The sequence below is a fragment of the Neomonachus schauinslandi genome, chromosome 14, assembly GCF_002201575.2.
Source record: "Neomonachus schauinslandi chromosome 14, ASM220157v2, whole genome shotgun sequence".
Classification (NCBI taxonomy): domain Eukaryota; kingdom Metazoa; phylum Chordata; class Mammalia; order Carnivora; family Phocidae; genus Neomonachus; species Neomonachus schauinslandi.
Window position 1 is genome coordinate 59135974 of NC_058416.1, and position 8490 is coordinate 59144463.

Below are 8490 nucleotides of genomic sequence, written 5' to 3' on the forward strand. Positions count from 1 at the left end.
TAAAAATATTAACCTAAGGAGTCTTGATTATTCTGATAGACTCCACCTGTTGATCTAGTCCTGTTTTGGATAATGACATATTTACAGTTCTCAAATTCTAATAAATAGTTTCCAAATAGGATCTAAGATTTGAGCAGTAAGATTTTAGGACAGGTCTAGTCATGTGGTTTGTGCCTTTTACTATCATGGGATTTACTTCTTTGTCCTTACAGAGGAGGTCAGGAGTATAAATTCAGTCTGTAGCATTCATTTAAACGGCTGCATTCCACTTCCTTAAACTAATCACAACCAACAAAAACACCAGCAAGAAACTCCAGGCCTTCATTTTAAAATTCCGGGAGAAGGATCTTTAAGAAGAATGTATTTGTGATCGGGCGCCTGGGTGGCTCAGTCGTTGGGCGTCTGCCTTCGCCTCGGGTCATGATCCCAGCGTCTTGGGATCGAGCCTGGCATCGGGCTGCCTGCTCCGCAGGAAGCCTGCTTCTCCCTCTCCCACTCCCCCTGCTGTGTTCCTTCTCTCGCTGTGTCTCTCTCTGTCAAATAAATAAATAAAATCTTAAAAAAAAAAAAAAAAGAATGTATTTGTGATCACAGAAAACATGCTAAGCATGTTCGCCTCTGTTGAGATGACTGCCTCCTCACGGCTTTTCTATGTCCCCAGTTCCTCCTGCCCCGATAAAGGGGACTCCGTCACATTCTTGCCTTGGCATTTCCTCGCAATTGCCAGTTTTATAAAGAGCCCAGTGCCTGTGGCCGGACCCAGAACCCCCAGGGTGGAGAGGAGGAAGCACAGGAGTGTAATCATTTTAAGGTAATTGTTAACTTATTAAAGCAACCCTTGTCTAGCAGAGTGTTTACAATTCTCCCTTTTGTGAGTGGTTCTGTATAGACATACCAGATTTCCTCCGAGGGACCTTGTTACACAAGTACAGAGCTCCGAACACAGAGCTCCTTCCAGAAGGGCCCAGAGCACAGCCTGGGGCTAGTGGCGCGATGCCAGCCACGCTCAGGCTCCAGGCTCCAGAAATGGATGCGACCTCTTGAAAGAACACATTCTCTTATTGCTTCGGAATCTTGAATGGAATTCAAGAGGTGCAGGTGTTCGGCAGTTCTGGAGACAAAATTCAGACCGCAGGGCGCCTGCCTTCCCCTGTGGCTGCCTAGGAGTCTGGTGGGCCGAGCGAGGTGTGCTCCCCTCCGCAGAGAGGCACGTCTCCTGCACGTGCGTCACCTGACATCTGTGGCTCTTGGTCACTTCTCCCATCCCTCTCCTGTTTTCGAGGCCTCGGTAAAAAGAAAAACAAACATCCACTTTTTTTTTTTCTTAATGCTTGATTTTCCTAAGACGGATAGAAAAAACAACTGACAATCCAATCGTCCTCAAATTCAGCTTTGCTGCTGGAAAACAGGGAAACTGAGCAGAGAGGCCTGGCAGGCAAGGCTGGGGGTCCTCCTCTGGGCGCTTCAAGCCCAGACTAGATGTGGAGCAAGACGGCAGCCTGAGTCCCTGCACGTTCTTCCGGCCGTGTGGGGAAGGTGCTGGGAGTGGGCGCAGAGCCTCAGTGGTGACCGCGCTCCCAGGAAGGGTGCCCCGTCACCAGCGCGGCCTGCTACCCTTCCCGATCATTCACCTTTCAGTCAGCTGAACGTGTTGTGGGGCTGGTCTGATTGCACCTTCGGTTGCTCCACCGGCCACAGCGCGGAGGTGCTAAATCAAAGTCACCGCGTTAGCCCGGTCCTTGCACTTGGACCAGGAGCGCAGGGAGCCCAATGCAGGCTAATTTCCACGGGCTGGGCACAGACAGGCTGGGCCAGAGCGCGCCTCTCCTGGGTGTCAGAACCAGGAGCTGCTGACAGAGCTGTGGCTACCAGGGGGACCTGGCTGAAAGAAGCACACGAGGAGGATCAGCGCAGCCCTGATGGGTCCTGTGTAAGGTCAGATTGTGGAGGAACAGGAAACGTAAGAAGGTGTGAGAAGGCGAGAAACTACGGAAGAGGGTGTGGGGAAGCTGACTGGTCACAACCGCAGAGCAAAGCCTCCGGAGGTCCGCCTTCTATTGCTGAGGCCTCTGGACCTGCCTTGATTCCAGAATAATCCTCACTCCTACTGCTTCCCAACTTTTCCCGTGATTTGGTGCAGGTGTTTCCTTGCAAGGAACCTGGTTTGGCTTGTTGTTCGTTTGTTTTTTTGAGAAATCTTGGTGAGTCTCTGTTCTTTACAGCCCCCAATCCTAAGGAATACAATGCCCTCCCAGTCGCTTTCTCCCCACAAATGGACAAAACTGGATCAGAATGAACTGTGATTTTTAACTTGACAGTGTGTTGTGGGAAGTCTTCTAAATATCACTGAAACTTTATAGAATTTCCTTGCGAGGTACCCAGACTTCTGAATAGCGGTCATCACAAAGCAAAGTCCAATGGGCTGCCATCCTGCCAAACAAGTATCTGCGCAGAAACCCTTCGAGAAGTTGAGTGACATTCTCTCCCGGTCCGCGTTCCCCAGAGCGGCTCCAGCCCCAGCCCTTGGGCATTTACTGCCTTTCCAGCAGCTCTCACTTTCTCTGTCCCAAATCCATTTCTCAAGAGCACAAACATATTGGAACTGTCAAAAGGACCTGAAACGAGCCACAGAAAAGCAGGCAGCATCATTTACAGTTCTATTTGTTCTGTGACATTTTAAAAAGAGCAAATCTGTCATCAGGATAAAAAACGGAAAAGCTGAGCTCTTTGGTATAACTCGAGGGAAGACGACCCTGCCGTTGAACCATCTCCCAGGGCTATCAAGAAACAAGAAATGCAGGCCATTTAAACAACTGTAGTTACCTTCTGCCTATAACTTTCATGCTCCTCTGGCTTTAAACTCCGGCTCCTGAAGCCTCTCTCTGTGGCAGCGGCAGCCAGGAGGTGCGTTAGCCGCATGGCCGCCGTGGGCCTAAGGACCCCAGCACCGGGAACCCTGGCCTTTCGGGTCCCGCGTGGAGGCACCGGCTGTCTCTCGAACCCTCCGAGCCCTCCATGACCCCGCGGCGTTGCTCACCCGAGCTGTGAGGTGGTGGCCTCTGTTCCTGGCCATTGCTGACCTGGGCCGAGCTCCAGCCTCATCTCTGCACTTCTGGAGGGGATGAGCACTATCACTATGTCAGAGGTCCTTGCCAGGAGCGCTCGTGGGTGAGCACTGTGAGCGGGGAGTAGCTGAGAAATGTCCATTGAGTCTGACCTCGAGCTCACAGCCCAGACGGCCTCCCAGGCACCATCATTTCTATTTCATGGTTTGGTGGTCAGGCTGCCAATGGGAGGGTTGATGCCATGATACTTGGCACGGGGGTTTGCTCCTGTGCCTTCTCTCTGTGTTTTCCCTCGGGTCATCCAGAAGACTGGGGACCAGGAAGAAATCGGAAGGCTGTAATGCTTGCATTGTTCCATGGACAACGTGTCTTAGGTGTGTGGGAGGGAAACAAGAAAGGAAAACGTTGCTCTCTTCTCCCACTGTCTGCACCTGGAATTACCTGTCAGCCGCCGTCCTTGAGGCCACACAAGGGTTACACAGTGGTCAGAACTCATTGGGCTGATCAAAAGGAATGAGATTGTGCCATTTGCAACTGCATGGATGGAACTAGAGGGTATGATGCTAAGCAAAGTCAGTCAGTCAGAGAAAGACAAATACCATATCATTTCATTCATATGTGGAATTTAAGAAAAAAACAGATGAACACAGGGGAAAGGAAGGAAAAATAAAATGAGATAAAAACAGAAAGGGAGACAAACCATAAGAGACTCAACTCTAGGGAACAAACAGGGTTGCTGGAGGGGAGGTGGGGGGGGATAGGGTAACTGGGTGATGGGCATTAAGGAGGGCACTTGATGGAATGAACACTGGGTGTTATATGCAACTGATGAATCACTAAATTCTACCTCTGAAACTAATAATACATGATATGTTAATTAAATTGAATTTGAATAAAAAATTTAAAAAAAAAACTCATCGGGCTGAACACTTAGCCCCCATGCATTGTGTCGTGTGTTCATTATGTCTTCAGGTTTTTTTTCCAATAAAAGTTAAACCCCAGAACAGTGCCACATCCTGCAATGTTAAGATGGAAATAAATTCACCTTTCTCGCGGGCTCCGTGACTTGGAACTTGGGGCCCGGTGTTCCTTTCCAGCCCCACCCTCTCGCCCTGTCTCATTTGGCCAATGTGTAGCCTGCCGGTTGATCCCTCTGCCCCTGGTCTTGGCACCATTATTTCAGCCACCAAATACCCTTCTAAAATGCAAATTTTTCCATATTACTCCTTGCTTAGAATCCTTGGTGCCTTCCCATCTGCTAGCGAGAGGATAAAATCCAAGGTTTTCATGGTATACAAAGCCCTCCTCCATGCTGGCTGCTACCCGCCTCCCTGGCTTCGGCTCTCACTGCTGCCAGACTCCCATTTCCCTGCTCCAGAAATATAAGCTGCTTATAATCCCCCACACTCCCAGTTTGCCCCTCTGCCGGAATTGCCCTTTCCAAAGTTGCCAAATTAAAGTTGGTGCCAGGACAAACACATACCGTGCTTATGGGCTTCCAAACCAGTGGTCAAGTGTTATGTGTTCTCCTTAAATAGAGACATGTCCCCCATTTTGTATCTGAGCCAGCTGTGAAGGTGGGCTGGGGGCCACGGGCCACCGTTTCAGTGCTATAGCTTTGCCCCTTTCTGACTACACTCCTTGGGCTGCTCACTTAGCATGTCTGAATCTTACTTTCTTTTATGGAAAGCCAGGGTTATAAATATTCACCTTAAAGGAGGAGGAACACATGAACTGTTGGATGTCAGGCAACTTTCGGAACTCTTCAGTGCTGCACAAATGCATTCTGAGCTTAAGGCGACCCAAGTGCAGTTAGCAGAAAGCAGTAGAGTCCATTGTGGGCCCTGGGCAATGTTTTGCTGCCTGGTTTCCATTGGAGAGTGTCTTGAATCCTGGGAAGAATTTTCTGTGGCCAGCTCTGGCTGTTCCATCAAACACCATAAGGATTCCTTCTCTAAGGGCAAATTTAAAAGAATGCAACATCTGCCCTTAATTATGGTTAATGGTAATGGGAGCACATCTAATGTGCTCCAACATGGACAGGATGGGGAAGGATTTAGGACACAGCGGACAGAGCACTGGATGCAGGAGAATGATGTTCTAATTACCTGCCACAGCTTGACTTCCCTGGTCTTAATTCTCTTATCTCCCAGGGCTCAACTAAATAAGTGCTAGGGGCCCTTCTAGTTCTTATGTTCTATGTATGGCCAAGATAGAGTGGTGCAAAATGGGTGCTTTATTTATTTTTTTAGTTTTTTTAAAAGATTTTATTTATTTATTTATTTGACAGAGAGTGAGAGCAGGAGAGCACAGGCAGGGGGAGCAGCAGAGGGAGAGGGAAAAGCAGGCCCCCCGCTGAGCAGGGAGCCCGATGTGGGGCTGGATCCCAGGACCCTGGGATCATGACCTGAGCTGAAGGCAGTCGCTTAACCAACTAAGCCACCCAGGTGCCCCAAAACTGGGTGCTTTAAAAACTGAGTTTTGGGGCTCCTGGGTGGTGCAGGTGGTTAAATGTGACTCTTGGTTTCAGCTCAGGTTGGGATCTCAGGGTCGTGAGATAAAGCCCCTTGTCAGTCTCAGCATTCAGCACAGAGTCTGCTTAAGATTCTCGTGCTCTCTCCCTCTGCCCCTCCCCACCACTCACTCTCTCTCTCTCTCAAATAAATAAATAAATCTTAAAAAAAATAAACACAAACTGAATTTTGAGCAACATCTATCGTTAGCTCCAGGATCAATCAAGCCACAGATATTAATTGACCTACAATGTGCTCAGTATGTATGTAGTCCAATTTAACTATTCTTACCAGAAGTGCCATCAATGAAAAACACTGATAGCTCAGTCTATTCAGATGCCAATTTCTCAGGAGAAATCTCCTTTTTGCCAGACTAAGTGGTGCCTCCATTTAGAAGAGCTACTATTGACCTTCAACAACACAGATTGGATCTGCTCAGCTCCACTTAAATATGCAGATTTTGTTCAATAAATACCATACAGTACTGTAAATGTATTTCCCTTATGATTTTTTAAAAGATTTATTTATTTATTTAAGAGAGAGAGAGAGCATGTGCATGAGTGGGGGGAGGAGCAGAGGGAGAGGGAGAGAAAGAATCCTCAAGCTGACTCCCTGCTGAGCATGGAGTCCAACTGGGAGCCCGATCACACCCCCCAGGAGATCATGACCCGAGCCAAAACCAAGAGTCAGACATTCAACCTACTGAGCCACCCAGGCGCTCCTCCTTATGATTACCTTAACAACAGTTTCTTTTCTCTAGCTTACTTTATTATAAGAGTACAGTGTATAATATATATACACAATATGTGTTAATGGACTGTTTATGTTCTCAGGAAGGCTTCTGGACAACAGTAGGTATTAGCAGTTAGGTTTTGGGGCAGTCCAAAGTTATATGCGGATATGTGACTGTGTGGGGGGGCCAGAGCCCCCAACCCCTGTGTTCATGGGTCAACTGTAGTTAGAAACTAGTTATAGTCACTGCCTCTGGGAGCAAAGCTTGATGGGAGGGGGACAGGCAAGCACCATGACTTCCTTCTTCCCAATTTTGCTTCCTACCTTTTGAATTTTGTGCTGTTTACACTGACGAAACTCTAAAATAATCACTTAAGTATTTACTGATGAAATAATGTGGTGTCTGGAATTGCTTTCAAATACTCCAGTGGTAGTTGGGGGGATGATGTAGGCTCTGCCATGTATGAATCATTTTTAAAGTTGGGTGATGGATACATGGGGCTTCCTTACACAGTTCTTTTTATTTTTAGAGATGTTTGAAATGTCCCATTATGAGAATTTTAAAATAAAAACATGTCAATTTGTTGAAAAGCATACTTAAAATTAGTCATATACTACAAAATTTTGCTTTATTTCACCTTTTCCTTGAAACCTTTTTACCATAAATGAAAACAAAATGAACGTTCCCTATGATGAATCAGTTAAATTATTCTAAGAGGAATTAGAGAAACAAGGAATGAGACTGGAGTTAGGGGCCAGGACCCCCACATAAACAGAATGTCTGTGTCTCCCCCCCCCACAAATGCATATTTTGAAATCCTAACCCCCAATGTGATGGTGTTAGGAGTTGGGACCTTTGGGAGGTGATGAGGTATGATCATCACCCTCCCTCACCACCCTTGTGAATATGCGATTAGTGTTCTTATAAAAGAGACCTCAAAACTCTCTTTCTGCCACATGAGGACACAACGAGAAGTCAGAATCTGTAACCCAGAAGAGGGTCATCACCAGAAGCCGACCGTGCTGGCACCCTGCCCTTGGATTTCCAGCCTCCAGGACTGAGAGAAGAAATGTCTGCTGCTCATAAGCTGCCCAGTCTGTAGTAGTTTCAGCAGCAAGGACAGGCCGAGGGGCCCCCTTAACTCCTGCTGGGTGGCAAAACCAGCTAAGACAGTCACTCTGCATCATGATCCTCTGCTCTTCTTCTTTTGTTTTCTTTTCTTTCTTTTTTTTTTTTTTTTTAAGAATTTATTCATTTGAGAGAGAGATAGGGCATGTGCGAGGGGGAGAGGCAGAGGGAGAGGGAGAAGCAGGTTCCCCGCTGAGCAGGGAGCCCAACGTGGGATTCGATCCCGGGACCCTGAGATCATGCTTAACCGACTGAGCCACCCACGCGCCCTTCCTCTGTTATTCTTGACCAAGTGTCTCAACATAGACACTCTTGCCAGTTGAGGAGCACATCATCAGATATGTCGGGGTCACCTGGGGTTACTGACTGGACAAGCATCTTTGCCTTTTCTTTTCTTTCCTCACTAACTGTCCTTTAAGGAAAAAAATGGAAGAGGTCAGGCCATTAAGCAGACAGGGACAGTAAAATGGAATCAAAGGAGCCCGCATGAAGTGCATTCTCCCTTGTGAATTGGGAAAATGGGCTTTTATAAGTGCATACCCAAGAAGTGTGTACTTATTAACTGCAATATAAGTGCACACTGTTGTTGTTTTCCTCATTTACTTAGCAATGCATAAAAGAATGAATATATAAACAAAGATTTCTGGGCTTTAATATCAACAGTAATAGTTTTTCTTTAAAGATTTATTTATTTATTTGAGGGGGTGGGGAAGGGCAGAGGAAGGGGGAGAGAATCTCCAGCGGGCTCCCCGATGAGCAAGAAGCCTGATGTGGGGCTTGACCCCAGGACCCTGAGATCAGGACCTGAGCTGAAATCAAGAGTCGGATGCTAACGACTGAGCCACCCAGGTGCCCCAACGGTAATAGGGTTTTATTGCTGTTCTTAAATCACCACTATAAACTCAGTGGCTTAAAACAACATAAATCTGTTCTTAGAGTTCTGGAGGTCAGAAATTCAAAATTAATTTTATTGGGCTAACATCAAAGTATCAACAGGGCAGTTTCGTTTTGGAGGCTCAGAGGGGAGAATCCATTTCCTTGCCTTTTTCAG